The sequence below is a fragment of the Alexandromys fortis genome, unplaced genomic scaffold, assembly GCF_014885135.2.
Source record: "Alexandromys fortis isolate MF-2015 unplaced genomic scaffold, M_Fortis_MF-2015_v1.1 scaffold_61, whole genome shotgun sequence".
NCBI classification, from domain to species: Eukaryota; Metazoa; Chordata; class Mammalia; order Rodentia; family Cricetidae; genus Alexandromys; species Alexandromys fortis.
This window is the reverse complement of record NW_026067962.1, coordinates 9,933,711-9,954,027: the sequence shown is the minus strand read 5'-3', so window position 1 is coordinate 9,954,027 and position 20,317 is coordinate 9,933,711. Positions and strand designations below refer to the sequence as shown.

At 46.6% G+C, this 20,317-nt stretch overlaps 1 protein-coding gene and 1 long non-coding RNA gene across 2 annotated transcripts in view; one reads left to right on the top strand and one right to left on the bottom strand.

The window, feature by feature from the left end:
• Rab31 (RAB31, member RAS oncogene family) overlaps window positions 1–20,317 on the top strand; it is a 120,670-nt gene that overhangs the window by 80,683 nt on the left and 19,670 nt on the right. The gene's annotated exons all lie outside the window — the stretch shown is intronic.
• Window positions 1,657–12,508, bottom strand: LOC126508331 (uncharacterized). The gene is made up of 3 exons (XR_007593778.1): window positions 12,271–12,508; window positions 6,124–7,744; window positions 1,657–5,910 (listed from the first exon to the last, which is right to left on the bottom strand). It is a non-coding gene; the product is annotated as an uncharacterized lncRNA (long non-coding RNA).

The following is a 20,317-nucleotide window of genomic DNA, read 5'->3' as shown; positions in this document are numbered from 1 at the left end:
GGCGAGAGATAACCAACTCCCCAAAGTTTTCCTCTGACCTCCACAGACGCTCTGTGCCAGTTGTGCACCTGTGCCCTGGCACTGTCACACACACACAAGTAATACTAGTAATAAAAGGTTAGTGGGAATATAGCCAGGCAGGTGTTGATGCTGACCTGGTGCGGGCGGAAAGTACTGCTACTGAGCAGAGCCTGTGTGTGAAGCAATTCAACAGTCTCGTGCAAAACCAGACCTGCGATTTCCATCTAGCCTAGCAACCTCACTCTTGGGCATCTGTCGTGGAGAGATGATGCTTAGGTTCACAAGAAACCTATTTATGAATATTCATAGATGTTTCAGGTACCATCTCCAAACCATAATGTGCCTAGATGTCTTTGAGAAAGTGACTGGCTAAACAGATTGTAATGAACTCACTCTGTGGACTGCTGTATATATACACACACACACACACACACACACACACACATACACACACACCCCAGACTGCAAAGTTGGATGAATCTTTGGGAGCCTTGCGCTGCGTGAATAAAACTATGTGAACGAGCTTTTCATTTCTGTAACAAATACCTGGCGTAGGTCAATTTACAGAGAGAAAAGGCTGCTTTTTAACTGACAACTTTGGGGATTTTGGTCTGTGATTGGTTGGCCCCTTTGCTTTGGGCCTCTGCTGGTGCTTTATTGTGGCAGACCAATAGGCTTACCTCATGATTGGGAATGAAACAGACCCCAGCTTCACAATGCTCTTCAAAGGCAGGTGAGTAATGACCTCACTGTGAGAGCTGCCACCGCCTCCAGGATCAGTAATGAGAGGTTACTTAGAGGAGCAGGCATGAAAGCCCTCACGGATGGTGATTCATGAAAGCTGGAACCCAGGAGCATACCGTGTGACTCATGGGAGGCTTAGGTCAAGTGATTCAGTCCAAGCGGCTTGGCTGCTTTGAGTCCTCAGAAGCCCTCACTAGTTAGATAACCCTAGGAGAAGGACAGGCCTGTGCATTTGGTTAGTTTCAGGGCCTTTCTGAGATTTATGAGCTGTTTACTTTGTAAGTCTTAAAAGAGCCTCTTTGAAGGTGAAATGTCTCAGTGTGGAGGAAATGGGTACTAGCTATACAAGCAGGAGACTGTAAATAGCCCTGGGAAAACCAATTAGGGACACGTCAGTGTTAAATCTTATTTGCAATGTTATGGGACAGTCTGCAAAATGTGACCATATTTTCTTGGGTTGTGTTTTTGAGACAGGGTCTTGTGTAACCTAAGATAGCCTTGAACTCACTATGCAGATGAGGATGACTTTAAATTCATCCTCCTGCCTCTGTCTCCTGAATGCTGAGATTATAAATGTGCACCACCACATTTGACTCTTGGTGTTTTTTCTTCCACTTGTGTCCCTGTGTCCCCGTCCACGCCCCCCCGCCCCCCCCCTTTACTTTATTTACTTCGTATGGTGGCGAGAGGCAACAATGTATGCATGGAGGTCAGAAGGCAGTCTGAGGGAGTTGGTTTTCTCTTTCCACCCTGACAGCTCTGCAGATGGAGCTCAGATCATTGGGTTGGGCAGCAAGCACCCTTGCCCACTGAGCCACCTCTCTGCCCACCCTCTTCCTCTTGTCAGACTTTCACTAGGAAGCTCAGGATGGCCTTGAACTTGAAGTGCATTTGCCTTAGTCTGCTTGACTACTAGGAATGGAGAAGATGCCCACTACAATGCCCTTCTTAAGGCAGTGATGTGATCCCATCACTGGTGGCACATGCCTTTAATCCCAGCATTTGGGAAGCAGAGGGCAGGCAGACCTCTTTGAGTTTGAGGCCAGCTTGGTCTACAGAGCAAGTTCTAGGACAGCCAAGGCTGAGAAACCCTGTCTTGAAAAACAAGCAAACAAAACAAAGGTGGTGGTGATGTGTGCGGAGAGTAGACATCAGGATTGTCTTCTTCAGTGGCTCCCTAACTTGATTTTTGACACAAGATCTCTCACCAAGTTGGTTGGACCTTCCTCTCTGTGCCTTAGATGTACACACCGCTGCACCCATCTTTTTTTTTTTTAAACATAGGTGTGGGGATCTGAGCTCAGGTCCCTGTGCCTTTACAGCAGAGTCTTTACTGACTGAGCCATCTCTCACTCCCCTCTGGTGTTATTTCTTAGAATCTATAATTATGTCAATAAAAATTCAGTAAATAAAATTTTGATTTAGACGGGAAAAGATGAGTAGTAAATGTATTTGCATATCACGCACGCTTCACCTGTATTTACAACAGAACTTCTGGAGAGAGCTTGGCTGACGTTTTGCCAGCATCCTGAGTGAAGTGATTAACTGGACTGTCCCAGCACATACAAGGCCCAGAGGAAATACAGGATAATGCTGTTAAAAGCTGGCACCGAGGGGCTGGCCTTTGCTAGAGCATTTGCCTCCCTTATTGGGGCCCAGAGTTTGATCCTCAGATACACTTACACACACACACACACACACACACACACACACACACACACATACACGCATATGCACACACACAATGCAGGTACACAAGCGTGTATGCACCACCACTACCAAGAAAAAGAACTCTAAAAGAAGAAAGGGGAAGCCTGACGCATTGGTCTTTGTCCAGAGTACGTGTGTCTCCCTGAGACAGAAATAGTCTGGCGGGCGACAGGTCTGTGAACCTACTGGGCATCTGCCTGTGGAGAGCTCTCCGTGGCAGGAGAATCAAGCAGTTGGTCAGCCAATCTGGCTGCTCCAGATTCTGCCTGCTGGCATGACACTTCTAGGGAGTGAGCCAAATCTCCAGGTCCCAGACCTTATTCCAAGCCAGACCTCATTTTACTCTAATCCCAAAGGGATTTGCTCTTCCATAATTCCCAGAAAACTGGATATTTCCATCCATGGGGGGGGGGTTTACTCAGGGACAGTTTCTCTCTCTCTCTCTCTCTCTCTCTCTCTCCTGTGTGTATCTGTCTCTCTGTCTCTGTCACTCTCTCTGTATGTGTGTATAAATGATCTCAACTAACAGACATCGGTGGCATAAGCATTTTGGCCCTTAAGAAGAGCTGTGCACAGCATCTTTGCAGAGTGGGCTGGGCTGGCAGTGGATTCAGCCTTTCAAATCCAGCAGAGCCCGAGGGAGGCATCTAGAGCAGAGGGCTCGGCCAAAGAGACACCTGTCCCTTAGTCGGCATGCTTCGTGGGCATGTGTGCCTCAGAAGAGAGTAGAGGTTCAGTAGTCCTCATCCAGAATGCCTAGGATCAGGGTACCTTGGAGTTCAAATTTCACAATTATTTTCATATACATAAGGAGCTGTCTTATATGTGGTTCTAAATTACATGGGATGTTGAAAAAGACAAGATCTTCTGAGTAAATTGGGAGCATGGGGACCATGGGAAAAAGGGTAGAGGGGAGAGGGGAAGAAGGGAGGGGAGTGGAGAAAAATATATAACTCAATAAAACTAATAAAAAATATAAATTAATTAATTAAAAAAGAAGACACCATGAATCTGAGTGAGAACAGGCAGGGGTATATGGTAAGGTTTTGTGGAAGAAAATGCAAGGGAGAAATTAAATTTAAAAAATAAAGAGCTGTCTTGGGGGTGGAACCTAAATCTAAATGCATGTACCTTACAAACACATCCAGAGAGTAATTTTTTTACAGCATTGTAAATGGTTTTTTGTGTGTGCGCATAAAGTTTTGTGGTATTGAATTTTCTGACTGTCATGTTGTTTCTCAAAAGAGCCCCCGACTTCTTGGGTTTTGCATGTTTGGGTTAGGATTGCTCAGCCTGTCTTACAGGCCTGTCCTGCTCCTCAGGGTGAAAGGCCCAAGTCATTCCGTATTTCTAGCCCTGCTCCTGGTCTTAGTGGTAGTTTTTCTCAACTTGCCTGGAAAAACCCTAAACAAAAACTTCCCTCTCTGGAGGGGTGGAAAGATAGTCAAAGGACCAGAACCACAGTGAAACGTCAGTGCTCTGGCTATGACATTGGGGTGGCACTCACAAACCCATAGCAGGTGGCAGAAAACTGAGCCAATAAAGGTCAGCCACAGATGGGGGAGAGACACATGGGTTCCTATCCCCGCCCCGAGAGTAATGGCAACAGAGGACGGATAGAGAAAAGGAATTATTGTCTTCTGTGAAACAGCGGTTGCTGAGTTTGCTCACAATCCATTGGTTACTTATATCCGGTCCCGTATGAGCGAGTCCATGTAAACCCGGGGAGTTACAAAGAAAAATAAAATGACGTAAAAATGGGATAGGGCCTGGGGAGGGGGAAGGGGATGGTTGGGGGGGGGGGGAACGACAAGGCAGGGTGGAGAAGTGCGTGCGATTGGAATTCGTCCTATACACGTATGAAAGTGAGATGATGGGGACCCCCATGACGAAGCTAGGACAGGCAGCGGCTCTCAGCCCGAGGCTTGCAGTCTGCATGGCTGTGGGAAGACGCTCCCGGGGTCTCTCACTGGGTATCACTTCCTTCTTTCCCTCCCCTGCCTTGACTGCCAGCGTTGACCTTGGATAAGAGCTCTGGCCCGGGTCCCAGAAGCCTGACTGCTTCCTCCAACCTCCCACCCCCCACATACACCCAAGCATCTGCTGATGCAAAGGATTGCAAAATTGGGGACATTTAAAGGACTTTCCGATATTGAAAGAAAATAAGAACCTTAAGTGCCCCAGACATGGGAGGACTGGGGTGGCAGCTGCTTGTGGAGCCGTAACAGTGCAAATGTGGAGAGGAAACTGATCAAGATCGTTGTGAGGCTGCCACGTGTGCAGAGCAGGTCGCATTTGGCCAGCCTCATTCCAGGCATCCTTAGCTCCCCGCAGGCAGGTGGGCTTGGGTTCTCGATAGAAAAGGAATCTTCCTTTCATTGAGTCAGGGGAGCCCAGAAGGATGCTGCATGGCCTTCTAGACCTGATGAAGAACTGAGACAACTGAATTTTGGAACAATAAAAAGAGAATTAGATAACCTTTCCTCCGTGGTTTAGAAATGCCGTGAACATAGGGATCCATAGGGAACTTTTAGGAAATGTGAGTCTGAGAGCCGGTGGCTGAGATTAAGTATCAGTTGGAAAAGAAAGTTAGGGGTTTGGGGGTGATGGCTGAAGCAATAAAGCACTTGTCTTGCAAACCTGAAGACTAGAATCCCAGAATCCATGCAGAAATGCCAGGTGTGGGCCGTGCATTTGCAATCTCAGGGCTGGCGAGGTGGGTACAGGCAGATCCCTGGAGATCATGGGCCAGTTTAGCCTCACTAGGGCCCTTCTGAACTGTAAAAGTTCTCAAATGAGATGGTTGGCCTTCTTGAGACTGACAGCTGAAGTTGTCTTGTGACCCACACCACACCAAGGTGGGGACTAGGGAGACAGATCAGTGAACAGAGTTCTTACTACACAAGCATGAGGATCTGAGTTCAAATCCCCAGCACCCTCAGAAAAGCCAGGCATGGCTACATGCGCCGGTCACTCTGGTGGTGGCAGTGGCGGCTGTAGTGGTGATGGCACTGCTGCATGCACCTGTTATTCTGGTGGTGATGGCAGCGGTGGTAGTGGTGGTGATGTTGGTGATTGGTTGTTGTTGGTGGCGGTGGTCGTGAGTGCAGACGGGTACACTTCAGGTCCAGTGAGAAGCCCTGTCTCAACAGGTAAGGTGTACAGTTGTAGGAGGAAGGCACCCATTGCCCATCTGTGGCCTCCACACGCTCATTGCACACATGCACACATATAGAGTCTCCACCCTCAACACACACGAAGAGATAGAGATACAGAGACTTTTCCAAATGTTTCCAAGGGTCCCTGGGAAAACCCTGCCCCGAGTGGTCAGGGTTTACAATTAGAAGGTGATAGGGAGGGCCTAGAGCCTGTCTTGGTCTGTCCTGGTCTCTGACGACAGGCCACATGCACCAGGTCTCTTGTGCCATCCAGGTCCTGTGGAAAACAGAATCACATACTTTTTGAGATCCCATGTATCGTTCCCACCACTAGGGCCTCCCACAGAAGCACCTCCAGCCGCTCTCTGCCCCTCTTCCTACGGATTTCATATACGGATGATTGTTAGGAGAAAATGTGAGATTAGATGAGTTTGTCCACACCCGGTTAAGAAGAAACCACCTCCTGGAATGAGGGCTCCCTTACACCCACCCTGTACTTGGTTGCCTTTGACTACACTGGGATGAGGTGCCCTGGCAGTGGTATGTGCATCAGACAAGCTGCAGGTATTTCAGGAATCTTCTGCTTCAGAGGGCTGGGGCCAGCCTCTTCAATGTCGTGGGTAGAGAGACCTGTGTTGCCTGCTCCTGCCCTTGGTCTGTAAGCCAGCATTGCTCCCTGTATTTCCTTCACAAGCCAGCCTTGACCCGCAGCTTGGGTCAAGCTTCCTCTTCCCCTCACAGCAGATCTTCGTTTGGCCTTGTTTTTCTGATTGGGAACTTTTGACTGTACAAATCCCTTTGGATGATTCCAGAAAGCCTTTCTCAGTCTCTTGGATGCTAGCTCTGCCTAATGGGTTCTTGTGTCGTGTGAGTCACTTTCTGAGCTCCAAGGTCACCTCTTGGTGTCCCACGTCCTTCCAGGGGGAGGAGGAGAGCCAGAGAAAGGACTGGTTACAAGGCCATCAGACCAGGGTTATTTTATCTTATGAGGGGTATCAGTGCGAAGTTACCCAACAACAGCGACAGGGAGAATGAGGGCTTGGGAAAGAAAGGGGCCCACCTTCTCAGATGGTGAGTCATGAGTTTGAGGGGACCTTGTTGTCACTGACCTCTGACCAGGATTCCCCTCATCTCCCCATCCATGGAACCAGCAGAGTCCTAGGGATGATGACAGACAGACTTGTTTTGTCTTCTGTGGCATGATTGTCTCTAAGCTTTACAGTGATGCGCTGGCCTCTGAGAGGAGCGCCAAGAGAGGAGGAGCACTGAGAGAAGAGGAGGTGCACTGAGAGGGGGGAGCACTGAGAGAAGAGGAGGAGCACGGAGGGGGGGAGCACTGAGAGAGGAGGAGCACTGAGAGAGAAGGGGAGTATCTAGAGGGGGGAGCACTGACAGAGATTGCAGGAGCTGCTGTCATGAGTCAGGAATCTGTTCTTGGAGAGGAGGTTGTTCATGAAGAAGAGGCATCTGGGAGCAGAGTAAAAATAGGACCTCTAGGTAGGAAGAAAGAAATTGGTTTGCTTAGTTCTCTGCCATCCAGTTACTAAATAGGCTTTGTGTGTGGCAAAGCCCTGTGGGAACTATGAGAAAGTACAAGAGGTGTATCTTGGAGAGCTGTTTGGGGAGCATTTACCCCGCCTCACCCTTTCCCTCACAGCCATACAAGCTGTACAAGAACGTAGTCCAGAGCAGACAAGAATCTGGGAAAGGCTGGGATGATGTGCACAGACAGGACTGTGGGATGGTGGACCCTAGGAGGGTTCTGATGGGTGACTCCTGTCAGAGGCAGGGTAAGGAAGAATGACCTGGGTATGAGGCACTTCTGGTGGAGAAAGTTCCCTACCAGAGCCAGAGATGGGGGTGAGCCGGGGGTGATAGGAGAGAGGTTGTGATGAATATCCACTTGAGCATGGCACCATGTGGGGAGGGTGGGAAAGACAGGAGATGTCTGGACAGTGTGCTGAGTGGCCAAACCTTTGATGTTGGGCCAGCATGGCTCCTACCTCCTGCTCTTCAGACCTGCAGCAGCCTTTGCTTAGAAGCCAGGATGCTGTCCTCTCCTGACCAGGACTGGCCTCAGGCTCATTCGTATCGCTGTGCTGGGGTAGACACTGCCAGGTCAAGATAGAAAACCAGTTTGCCAGCCTTGAGGTGTGCTGAGAGAGGAGTGTTGGGTTTCCCAGGAAGCTTTTGTAGCCAAGAGCTACAAAAGAGGACTTCCTGTATCCCAGAACATCCCACAGCCCCCACCAACTAGGGCAGCAAACCACCCAAAGCTCTGTCATCTAACATTTTTAATAAAGTTGACATTTCTAGATAAAAATGTGTTTGGAACAGGTTCTCATTAGCACCATGCCCTCAGCTCTCTTTGCAGTATACTAAATGTCTGAGGGTTTCTATTGCCGTGAAGAGAGACCATGACGATGGCAACACTTAGAAAGGAAAATGTTTAATTTGAGTGGCTTACTTATGAGTTCATTATTATCATGATGGGACATGGTGGTGTGCAGGCTGACATGGTTCTGAAGAAAAAGCTTCTCCATGTTGATAATGCAGGCAACAGGAAGTAGACTGAATATTCTGAGTAGCTTGAGCAAAGGAGTCCTCAAAGTTCCCCCCCCCCCCCCCCCGCAGTGACACACTTTTTCCAACAAGGCCACACCTCCTAATAGTGTCACTTCCTTTGGAGGGACCATTTCCTTTTAACTACCATACTAAGTAAACATTTTTCTAAAATTTTACAGACATATATTTATATTTGAAATGGAATATTTTACTAAAACTTAAAGTGCTTGATTTCTTACATACAACCCTAAAAGCTACCCTACTTTTAAATGGGTCAAAAAATATGGACAGAAGTTTTTTTTCTTTAAGTCTTTGGGTAAGATTTCTCCATGTTCTTTATGTAGGCATTTCGTGCTATGAACTTTACTCTTAACACTGCCTTCATTGCATCCCATAGGTTTGGATATGTTGTGCTTTAGCTTTCATTGAATTATAGGAAGTCTTTAATTTCTTTCTTTATTTCTTCCTTGATCCAGTGATGATTCAGTTGAGCATGGTTTAATTTCCATGAGTTTGTAAACTTTCTGCAATTAGTGTTGTTGTTGAAATCGAACCAGAATTGTTTTTTTAAATAAAAAACCAAATGACAGAACTTGAAATCCTAGATAACAAAAATCCAAAATATCCTAAATGCCAAAAGCTCAAAGCCAAAAACCAACAATAACAAACACCAGAAAGTCCAGGAATGTGTCAGGCTGCGATGCCCACGGCATCTGTGTATGGGAGGTGACAAGGCACGGTAGCTTGTGCTGTGGTAGAGTATGCTCTGTGCTCAAGATCCCGTGGACCAGCCTCTACTGATGCTGGTACCAAAACAGAAGGCAAGAGCCGAACGTGAAGGCCCAGGAGCCCAGGGAACACATCTGGAATCTTTTTCTTCAGTTTGACAGCATTTAGCCGAATCTCTAAAACACTGGTGGGTGTTTTAAAGAATGACATGGTTAAACAAAAAACAAAACAAAAACCAGAGAGCACTTCCTGCCCAGCTCTAGCTGCTGCCCTCCACATAGGAGCACTCAGCATCCTAACTTTAGAATCATACTTTGTTTTCTTTAGGCTCACAACATCCGTGTTTGTATTTCTCAGCAATTGGTTGTTTAGACTTGCCCATTTTCGAGTTTTATGTGAATGGAATAATTAATGTTTTATCGTGCGATGATTTGTTTCCTGTTCCAAACCAGCTCGTGAGAGTCACCCAGTGAACGCTCACTGTCGTCTGGTGTCTGAATGTGGGTCTATTTTGTGTCCACCCATCCTACTGCCGGTGGGCATTTGGGTCGTTCCTGACCTGGGTTGTCTTGAACACTGGTTGGGTAGCCTCATCCATATCCACATCTCACAGTGCCGTGCTTGAGCATGCCTCTCGACTGTAGAGTGTAGCCGCTTAATTGCTGGCTCTTAGGGTGTCTTGGGTTTTACGAGTTAGTGCTAGTGTTTTCCGGGGTGGGTACCAGCCTTGTGCCAGACTGCTTGGCTTTCATCCTGGCCTAGTCTTGTGAGACTTCAAGGTCAGGGTATCTGAGAGTAACTTCAGCCCACACTTCCTTTGGTACCAGTAGTGTGGGTGACTTTGCGTGTACCTGCAGGCCGTTATATTCTGCCTTTGTGTGAAATGTCTCTTCAGATCGTTTGCAGGATCTCAATTGGGTGGTTAATTTAAATCTTATTTATTATACTATTTTTAAATACATGTACTTAATGCTATTCCTTTTTTTTTAGTATGTGTCTAAAATATCTTCTCCAAGGGGGCAGGAGAGGTTTCTTATTAGAAATCTTCCCATAATCCTAAGCTTGGTGATCGATCCTCTGTGTTAACTACCCTTCACAGACTTGCACATTTGTGATTGTTTTTATGTCATGAGCTGTTGCTTGCTTATTTATGCTGTGTGTTTTGCCCTCTTGTAGCTAGCTGGCTGTCTTACCATTATTGGTGGTACAGCCCTTTGTTTCCCCCACTGACCTGCAGCCAGCCCTGTTTCAGGCTGATACCACGTGTAGTGTATATATAGATCTGTTTCTAGGTCGATATTCCGTTCTGCAGTTAACTTGTCCATCCTTTCGCCAGCACCACCTGACCTAATTCATGCGGCTTCAGTCTCGGGAAGGGATATGGACTTGTGATGTGCTCTGTAATATTTAACCGGTGTCTTTTGGCCCCAGAGAAGGTGTAACAGTATGGGTAAGGATGTGTAACGGTCTGTTGGACTAGGTTTCTCTTATACTCTGTTAGCAAGCAGTAATTTGTGGTTTTGTTTGTTTGTTTTGCTCACACTATTCCAGTTTTGGCCACCAGGAGTCCTTCCCTGTTGCCCCTTGTGTCCTTGTGCCTTACGGCTAGCACCTTAAGACAAGTAGGCTTGTCTTGCGCATGCTTTTCTCCGAGAACCTCTGGTTTCTTTCATTAGAAAACAGTATTAAAGCCCACAGTCTGGTTGTCAGGTGTGCTCAGTGCTGTGGGGGGTATCCTTGGTTTTCAGCCCTCCATGCTAACTGAAGTATCTCACCTCTGAGATAAAGAACTCTTTGTGTTGATGCCTCTAACCCTGGTTTAGAACACAAGCCTTGGATGTCTCTGGAAAGAATGTTTCAAAAACGGTTGTCTTATTGAGCAGAATCTATTCCTTTTGTTTTTAAAGATTTTCTTAGAATATAAAGTTACTTTGTGTCTCTCTCTCTCTCTGCCCAAGAGTTTCAGAATTTATAATGCAACTTTTCTCAGGAGCTAAAAAATCCCCCCAATTTTTTTTTAACATATTTATTTTATGTGTGTAGGTGTTTTACTTGTGTATATATATGTGCACCGCATGTGTGCCTTATGCCCATGGAGGTCAGAACAGGGTATAGGATTCCCTGAAATTAAAGTTAATGATGGCTGTGAGCCACCATATGGGTCCTGGGAACTGAACCCAGGTACTTTTGCAGGAACAATAAGTGTTCTTAGTCACTGAGCTGTCTCTCCAGCCCCTTCTTGATAAATTCTTGATGGCACATATTGTTTTACTTGTATTGCTCTGTCTACTGTTCATCTGGTCAGTAGGCTAACAGCAACTTATTGATGTGTGTGTGTGTATGTGTGTTTATGCATATGTGGTGTGTGTGCAGATATTTCCTTCTTCCTGCCCGTCTGGGTCTCTCACTGAACCCAGAACTCATCAATATTGTTGGCAATATTGGCTAGCTAGCAAACCCTAGTAATGTGCCTTTCTCTTCGTGTCCACCCTCTAGAGTTAGGGTTTCTGGTGCAACCCCACTGTGCTTTTATAGAAGCAATGGGGGTATGAACCCGAAGGCTCATACTTACACAGCAGACACAAGCACTATAGACACTGAGCTGTCTTCCCAGCCCTTGAAAGCAAACACATCACCCTCACCTCCAGCCTGCACTGGCTGCTGACTGTACTCTAGCCATGATTATCCGTGGGTGGGCTAACCATCATCACTCTACATACACAAGAGGCTCCGTGAGATGAGATGAAACACAACCCAGATAAGGAGCTTGTCCCAGGCCCTGAGCTGGCATACATAATGTATGCCATGGCTTTAACCTCGTCTCCTGCCCCAGAGTCTGTGTCCCTGACCTTCATGTTTTGTCACATATCCTGAGACGTGAAATGCCAAGCCAGATCCGGGATGGGGAAGAAGCTCCAAGGTACCGAGAGGGAGCATTGGTTTGGAAAACTCAGGATTCTAGAACTCACAGTTCTTCCTGGTGGTTCTTCAACCTCTTCGGTACCAGTCTGAAATGGTTTGAGCAGGGGTCTTTAGAGGAAAAGGAAGGACCAAGTCCTTTAAGAGAACGCATGTTTTCTCTACAGTCCTACTTCTATTCCAAATTCTAATATTCTTCATGAGAAACAACCCATTTAAGTCTGCAGCCAAGAACCTGACACTGCCTGCTTGAATTTGACACCAGGGATTTGGCCCCAGGTGAATAGCTGTTCCTGTCAACATTATTAAACAGGCCAGACCTCATGGGAACCCAAGTTCTTCCCAGGGTACCTATGTCAAGTGCTGTAACCGGAAGGGTTTACTTGGATCACTGTAGCAGGTCATTGTCCAATTAGATGCTTACCTTGGAGGTGGCGATTATTCTCCCTTTCTCAAAAGAAGGCGATTTGGTTTTAGTTCCTCCCTCAAGTAAATGGATCTGAGCGTCCATAAGAGCTGAGGGTTTTGCTGCTCTCAGCGTTGTCAGAATGGCTGTGTCTCTGGGTCACACGGACGTTTCTGGTGTGGGGAAAACACACACACCGATGAGAACGGACTCTGATTATTCATCTCAATGGGGAAGTATGAGAATCCGCTTCAGAGCCAATGCAGCCTCTGCAGATCCCCCCCCCCCCCACACACACTCCCTGCACACCCTTCCTCCGCTTGATCTGAGGGAATGTTGTGAATGTTTCCTGGTGCTTTTGGCTGGAACACCTTACATGTGGGATGGTTTTGATGAAAATAGCCCTACTAGGCATTTAACAGCCGTCTCCTGTTTGCTGTTGCTGTGCTATTGGGGGCAGCTTGGCTCCTCCTTTTATTTTGCATTTATTCATCTTGTGTGTATGTGAATATATGTGTATACACATGTCCTTAAATACCCCAGCATGCATGTGGAATGGAAATTAGGGAAAAACTGGAGGAAGCCTGTTCTCTCCTCCTACCATGTGGGTCCCAGGGATTGAACTCGAGGTATCCAGCTTGGTGGCAGGCAGGTTAACCTGCTGGGCCATCTCTGAGTCCTTGATTGGTCCTTTAAGCTTAACATTGGAAAAATTGGTTGAGGAAAAAAAAAAGAATATATATATATATATTACATAGTGCCTAAATGAGATACTAAAGGCTATATAGCCTAAGAGTGTAGCAGAAGGTAAAATGCTTAGTTCTTGCTAATACAAAGGTTAAAAAACCTAATGGACCCTCTAGAAATCACTAGACCAGTTTGAGGCAGAGTTCCTGCCTGTTGTTCATTCCTTTTTCTCTGCCACAGAACGGTGTCTGGGTGGTGGCTGTTCTGTCACAGCTTTCACGTGTTCGTCTCGATACCGGTTTCCAAACTCTTGGTTTCGTAGCGTCACGTTGTAAATACTCTAAAACGTAACCCGCTGGGCGCATCAGAGCCCACACCCCTTCCAGGATAACTCTCCAGCTTTCAATTACGTAAGAAGTTGCTGGGAAGCCCGCTTCTGGGCTGAGTTCTGGGGCTCTCCCAGAAGACACCGCGCTCTCGGTGTCTAAGAAGTTCGAAAATACTCGATGGTGTGGGTAATGGAGCTTGAAGGTCCCTTGGCTGTCTGGAGAGGGCCCTGAGTTCTCCTTCCACGTCCTTCGCAGGAAGATGCTTGGCTCTGTGATTTAAGGTGCTCACTTCTCTGAGCAAAAGATGACTTTTCTACGCCTGCTCCAAAGCGCCGGAACACGCCTCTGAAGACGCAGTCGGCTCTCTCTCTCTCTGTGTGGACTGTTTTTCCTGCCACGGCTTTGCTCTGGCAGCGCTTGCACCTCGCTCTCTCTCTTTACACTCGCATGCTGCCTGCTCATGAAGAGTTCCATCAGGTCCATCTGCGGGATGAGCAATGTGATGTCCGTTCTCAGGGGATTTTTTTTTTCAGTGTTAGAAGGATTAGGAAAGCCAAGATTATTTCCTGATAGCTATTAGAACAGGCAATCAATTCTTGTATAAAATAATAACCGGTGAGAAAATAAGAGTAGAAACTGTACTCTTCATCGTCATAATACTTAAAATACCTACTATCACTCCTTTATATATATGTAATATTTTAAATTTTGAAATTTTTTTTTTGAGATAGGGTTTTCCTGTGGCTTTGGAGCCTGTCCTGGAACTAGCTCTCGTAGACCAGGCTGGCCTCAAACTCACAGAGATCCACCAGCCTCTGCCTCCCAATTGCTGGGATTAAAAGCATGCGCCACCACCGCCCGACAAATTTTGAAAATTTAAATCTTTGGAATGAATTCATGCAAGAAGTGAGCAAGCCGCAACAGATGAAACTTTACACCACCACTGCAGGATATATAAGAAGACTTACATGAAGATATTGTCTACTTTTCTCCTTGGGTAGGATGACTCAGTATTGTAAAGATGGAGGTTTGCTCCAAGTGAAACCATAAATCCACCAAAGTATCAGATGTTACCTACATAAGAGCCATTTTGGAGGGTGGTCCCTAAACTCATCTAGAAGCAGCAGACAGATAAAAAAAAAAGTTCTTTTTGGGTATCTGGGAAAAAAGTCACCAAATCCCGGCAGAGACTGAGGTATACTAAACACAGGGGCAGAGCCAGGGGCCGAGATGAAATACGCAAGGAAACCTGATTTAATCACACGGATGACACTGAAAAATGGTGCAGAAATTCAGTAAATACTGTTGGTAACTAGCTAGCTGTGGGAAATGAGAAAAGATAAAAGAAAAGTAGAACAAATATTTCAATATAAAATTAATAGACCATAAAAGTTGAAATGGGGCTGGAGAAATGGCACAGTGGTTAAGACCACTGACTGCTCTTCCACAAGACCCAGGTTTCCTTCCCAGCACCCAGCATGATGGCTCACAACTGATTGTAACTTTTGTCCAATTACAAAAGAGAGAAAACAGAGAATTAAAAAAAAAAATTTCGGGCCAGGTGGTAGTGGCGAATGCCTTTAATCCCAGCACTTGGGAGGCAGAGAGAGGCAGGCAGATGTGAGTTTGAGGCTAGCCTGGTCTACAGAACAAGCCAGGGCTAGTAACAGAGAAACCCAGTCTCTAAAAACAAAACAAAAACAAACAAATAAGTAACCCCTGCCCCCCCCCCCACCCAACCAACCAAAACAAAATCTTGGAGTTAAAGTGAACTATTCAAGTATGATACGAAACCCAGATGGCAGCGAAGAAAGTGATTAGTAAGACTGGCTGACTGGGCAGGAGGTGGCGAGCTCAGCAGTTTCGAGAACTGGCTGCTCTTGTGGAGAACCTGGGTTCAGTTCCCAGCACCCACGTGGCAGCTCACAGTCTGCTGTTCCAGGAGAACCTGACCCCTTCATGCCTCCAGGGCACATAATATACTCAGGCAGTACACACACACACAAATAATTTTTTAAAAAAAGACTGACCACACAAAAAAGTTATCAGAAAAAAAATGCCACAAGACCTAAATATGACATGTTGAAAAAACTATGGAAAATATTTGACAGAAGGCTAAGTTTCCTAATATGTGAAGAACATTTACCAATCAATAAGAAAAAAAAAGACAACACCAGTAACCAACTAGGAAGGGAAGATGTATAAGAATATTGCAGAAAAAAACATCTTGGCTCATGAAAAGTTACTTGCCACCCATAAATAAAATAATTGCTCAGTATTAGTGTAAGGTTTCTTAAAGAAAACCATACAAAATGTGACTGTTTTATTTGTGGGGCCATTTACTGAAATGAATGTTCTTAGCGGATGGCTAACACGCTGTTGTGTCCCCTACTTGCCTGTCCCCTACTGGTCAGGATGAGGAGCCTTCCTGGTGTTTGAATTCTATCTTCTGAAAATTCTGTAAGAAGGTGACATCGTGTTGTCGCAGTTGCTGAGACAGCCTCATGGTTATTTATTCCAGAGATGCTGATGTAATAGTGCGAGCATTTCATAGCACCAGGGCGCTGCACTCGACACTGTAAGGTCTGGTCAAATGAACAAGCATGGGAATAAGGCTTCAGGGATAAGCAAGCGGTTACCCTTCCTTGCTCCTTGAGCAATGCTTGATGCCTGGGCCTGCTCACCTGCTCATCTGGGTACTTGAATTTTGCTGGCAGAAGCACCTCTGTCCTAAAACCTGTAGCTGGAATGGTGCCCTTCCTGAAGGCTCCGTTCACTCAGTCTCCCACAGACTCCTCAGAAACACGGTGTATTGTCCTGGCTGAGACCCGTGGAACGGACCCCTCCTCACTGACCCCCTGGTGTTGGGGGAGGAGGCCCCTGGGTACTTGAATATTCCTGAAGCTAGTGAGTCAGTTGCCACGTTGCTGGGTAACACCCTTGCTCAACAAAACAAAGACCCCCTATCGGGCAGCGCAGGCCGGTTGTAACTCTAGAGCGGTGGGAACACTGTGTTCCTGATCTCTGTCCCCTGCTGAGAAGTCTCCCAGCACAAGTGAGCAACTCAGGGCTTTCTGTCTGAGTCCAAGGACACAGAGCTGGCTGCTGTCCAGAACTTGATAACACCCAGGCTGATAAATCCAGAGCTGGGCCCTCAAGGAGCCTCCCTTTTGGTGTTACCTTCACCCCAGAAACCTCTTCCCAGTCCACTTGGAAGGACTGGCCGATTTGTACCTTCCTGAGTTTCTAGGTGGCCTCAGCAATGACCACACTTCCTGTTAGGTCCTCATGGTCCCTTCTGACTTCCTCCTCTTACTGGGGATGGAAGCTGAAGGGATTTGCTGTCTGGCATTAAGAGCTGTTCACTGACCACATCTGAAGTATCACCCGCAGTGAGCATACCTGCGCTAGAACAAAACCATGGTTCTGTCTGGCCGGTGTGCCACTACAGCCAAAATCACCTGAGAATTTCTTAAAAAGCCAAGCAATTTTGTTTCCCTTTAAAATAATCTCTCATAGCTCTGATTTCTTCATTCCCTAGGCATTTTCGTTTATTTGCTTTGGGTCTTTTGCTGTTGTTTGTTTGAGACGGGGACTGGCTTAGCTGAGGCTGGACCCTTCCACTCAAATGCAAACTTTCTGGCGTTGTTTTGTTTTGAAATCTTTTTCCCAGGCATGGTGGTACATACTGGTAATGGCAGATGGAAGTGTCAGGCAGAAAGATTGGCACTAATTAAAAGCCAGCCTAGTCTGGCTTACATATTCAGTCCCAGGCTTGCCTGGGCTACATGTCAGGAGCCTCACCTCAAAAACTAAAGAAAAAAAAATAAGTGTCACTAATCTTTCTAGTTTAAGCATTTCAGGCTCCCACTTAAAGTCTAGTGAGAAGATACTCTGATTGTAGTTACTCTGAGGAATATCTGTCAAGTCCAGGTCTGGTCACTCAGGGACAAGAAAGAATCATGCTAGAACCTTTGCTGTCCGAAATGGGCTGGATCCTGCCGCACCCTTACCCACTGTTGGGGAAGAACCGGGAGCTGAGTGGACGTGGAGCCTTGTTCTCCCCAGCTCAGGAGCTCACCGGGCTCGGCGGTGGATGCGACAGACTCCTGATATATTCTGACAATGATTGACAGAAGAGTCCGTCCTGGAATTCAGGTCTGATAGCTAGGCAGTTACTAAATAAAGAGGCAAGCAGTGAGGAATGTTGAAAGCCAGCTGTTCCAGATGTGTCATTCTGGATCCCCAGCCTCCACAGCCTCTGCCTTTTCTCCTTCCCCGGCCCTGCCTGCTTCCCACAGGTCTATGAAGCCTGGAACCTGGTCCTTAGTCTTAGAATTCCAGCCTTCATCCTCCAGCTGGCTCGCCCCGGCTGTTTTGAAAGCTGTGGACCTAAATAGTCTCCCCAGAACCCCTGAGGAATGCCAACATTGAAGGGGCGCACAGAATATGATCTTCTTGGAAAGAGGGTGAAGAAGGGTATCCTATCGATACTTTCTGGCTTGTAACTTCTCAGTGATTCTGTATGTAGCATGGACTAGAAATTCTAAAGGTAGCGTTGCCATCAAAGTCAACTGCCTGTTTGCATCTTGACCGCGTCGAGCTAGTTTCAGTTAGCTGCTTCAATGCCCATCACAATGCCCAACATATAGCAGATACTCAGTATTTGTTGAAGAGTTACCGAAACACTGGACATCAGGGCTGGGTGACTCAGTGGTTAATAGCAGTTGCTGCTCTTTTGGAGGACCCACATTCATTTCCCAGTACTCACATGGCAGCTCACAACCATCTTTCATTCCAGTTTCATTCCAGGGGATACATGGATCTCTTCTGGCGCTTTGGGCACCAGACAAGTCTGAGGTGCACAGACAAAACACCCATGTGCACACACATGCAGGCAAAACACCCATGTGCATATATATATATATATATACACACACACACACACACAGAGCATATTATAGCCCTTCACAGTCATAATTACAGAAGGCTGGTCGTAGCAACTTTTCAGCGTGTGCCATGTCTACCCCTGAAACAGAGCTGAGGAGTCCCCGTGTATGCACCACTGCACAGGACTAAGTATGTCGTCACCTTGCCAATGATCTTCTCCCAGGCTGTCCATGACACTCTTCTGACAGCAGCTAGTACCTTGCAGTTCTGTTCCGTTCTGACAGAGACCAAGATTGGTAAGAAGTCCACTCACTGAGAGGCTCAGGACCACGTTATGCCCTAGTTCAGACTCCAGCTGTGAGTCTCCAGTACCCCCAAATTACCCACCATTTTGCCCCAGCAGACTGTAAATTACAGGGCTCCCATGACCTCCCTCATGATACCTGCTAGAAAGAACACAGGAAAGCACTTACTCAGAATTATAGCTCAGTTATGAAGACTGCAAACTCTGAACAGTCAAATGGAGAGACGCATAGGTCTTGTTCTGAGGGCCAGGGAGGAGCTTATGGCATTTTTTGGGGGTTCCCACTCTGGCAGTAGCTCCCCAGGCCTCCTGTTCGTTTGCTGCAGACTTCACCATTGAGTCGTGATTGGTTAAATCCACAGTTCAGGTTGGGGGTGTGGCTAGAAGTCTGTCTCTAACTTCAGAGTGGTTTCTTGGGGAACCAGCCAAATTCTGCAGCTATGTATAGTCCCCACAATATCAAATTCTGTGTGGCCAGCTGGAGCGCTTCATAAATAAGAGACAGTCTTATCACTCTGATACTTGCCAATTTGGGGACCTCTATGTTGGGAACTCCAGGCAAAGAACACAAGTGTACTTTTAATTTTTTTATATTAAAAAGTAATTTATTTTTGTGTGTGTGTGTGTATGTGTGTGTGCTCATACAAATATCATGGTGCTTCCATAGAAGGAATTGAGTCTCCCCCTCTTCTGTGTAGCTCTGGGAAGTGAGCTCAGGCTTGGTGGCAAGCACCTTTCCGCAGTTAGACATCTTGTCAACCTATACTTTTTATTAAGCACGGTAAAGAACACATTCTGGCAGGCTCAAGAGCGGTTGATCCTTCTTTGTTTATTCTGGCGGGACGTCCTCTGGCCTACAAATCCTCACCTGCATTGTGGAAGGGAAAAAACAACTCGCCAAAGTTGGTCTCACCTCCACAGGGATGCCATGCCATACATACATCATCATACATAAATAAAACAAAAACTACATGCCAGGGGTGTAGTTAGTGGTGAAGCCTAGCATTTATGAGATCCTGGGTTTTATCCCCAGCAACATGGACCAGCACGTCCCCACATACACCAGCAAATCTTGTTTTAATAGATCTTAATTTGATTTCTTTTTTTAAGTTCTTGGATCAGGCAGCAATCCCATTCTCAAAAGGTCCAGCCAATCAGGTTCTACTTAGAGCCAGAGAAAAGGAAATGAGATATAAAAGCGAAAGTGGGGTAGACAGACAGCTGATTGGCTACTTCTCATATCTGTCTCGGTCACACGCGGCTCAATTGTGACTGGCCGAGACTCTGATGCTTCTTATCACACCAGGCTACAGGTTGCTTGCAAGGCAAACTAGGCTACAGTTCAGTGTCTGTGGACAAACTTCAGATGTGTGAACACACGAAGACGACTGTGAAGCATGCATAATTTCTTTTGGCCAGAGCATGGCGTGCACCCCTCCCCCCATACCGTCTTGACTCCTGTGTTTGATAGTCTGAGATAGCTTGAGTGTGCCGCGTAGTCTTTGCCTGTGATAGTGATGGGAAGAACAGCATGCAGGTTGCATGGTGTGTGTTTGCACGGTTAGGGGACTTGTGCAAGGGACTAGGATGCCACCCCCTCCCCTGCATTTCTCATCAGTAGTGACAGCCTGGACTGGCTATTTATTCAAGGAAACCCATTCTAAGCATGCAAGGAGCTTGAAGTTGCCTTTGCTTTCTCTCCATTTCGAGGCCCGGAAGAACTGACTGTACTCAGTTTACCGTTGTCCTATTTCGGATTATGTCACACACAGTGACTGCCTTGTCTTTACCTTAATCCTGGCAGAAACCTTACTGCCTTGTGGCACAGTTGGACAATAGCAAAGTTGAGGAGGCA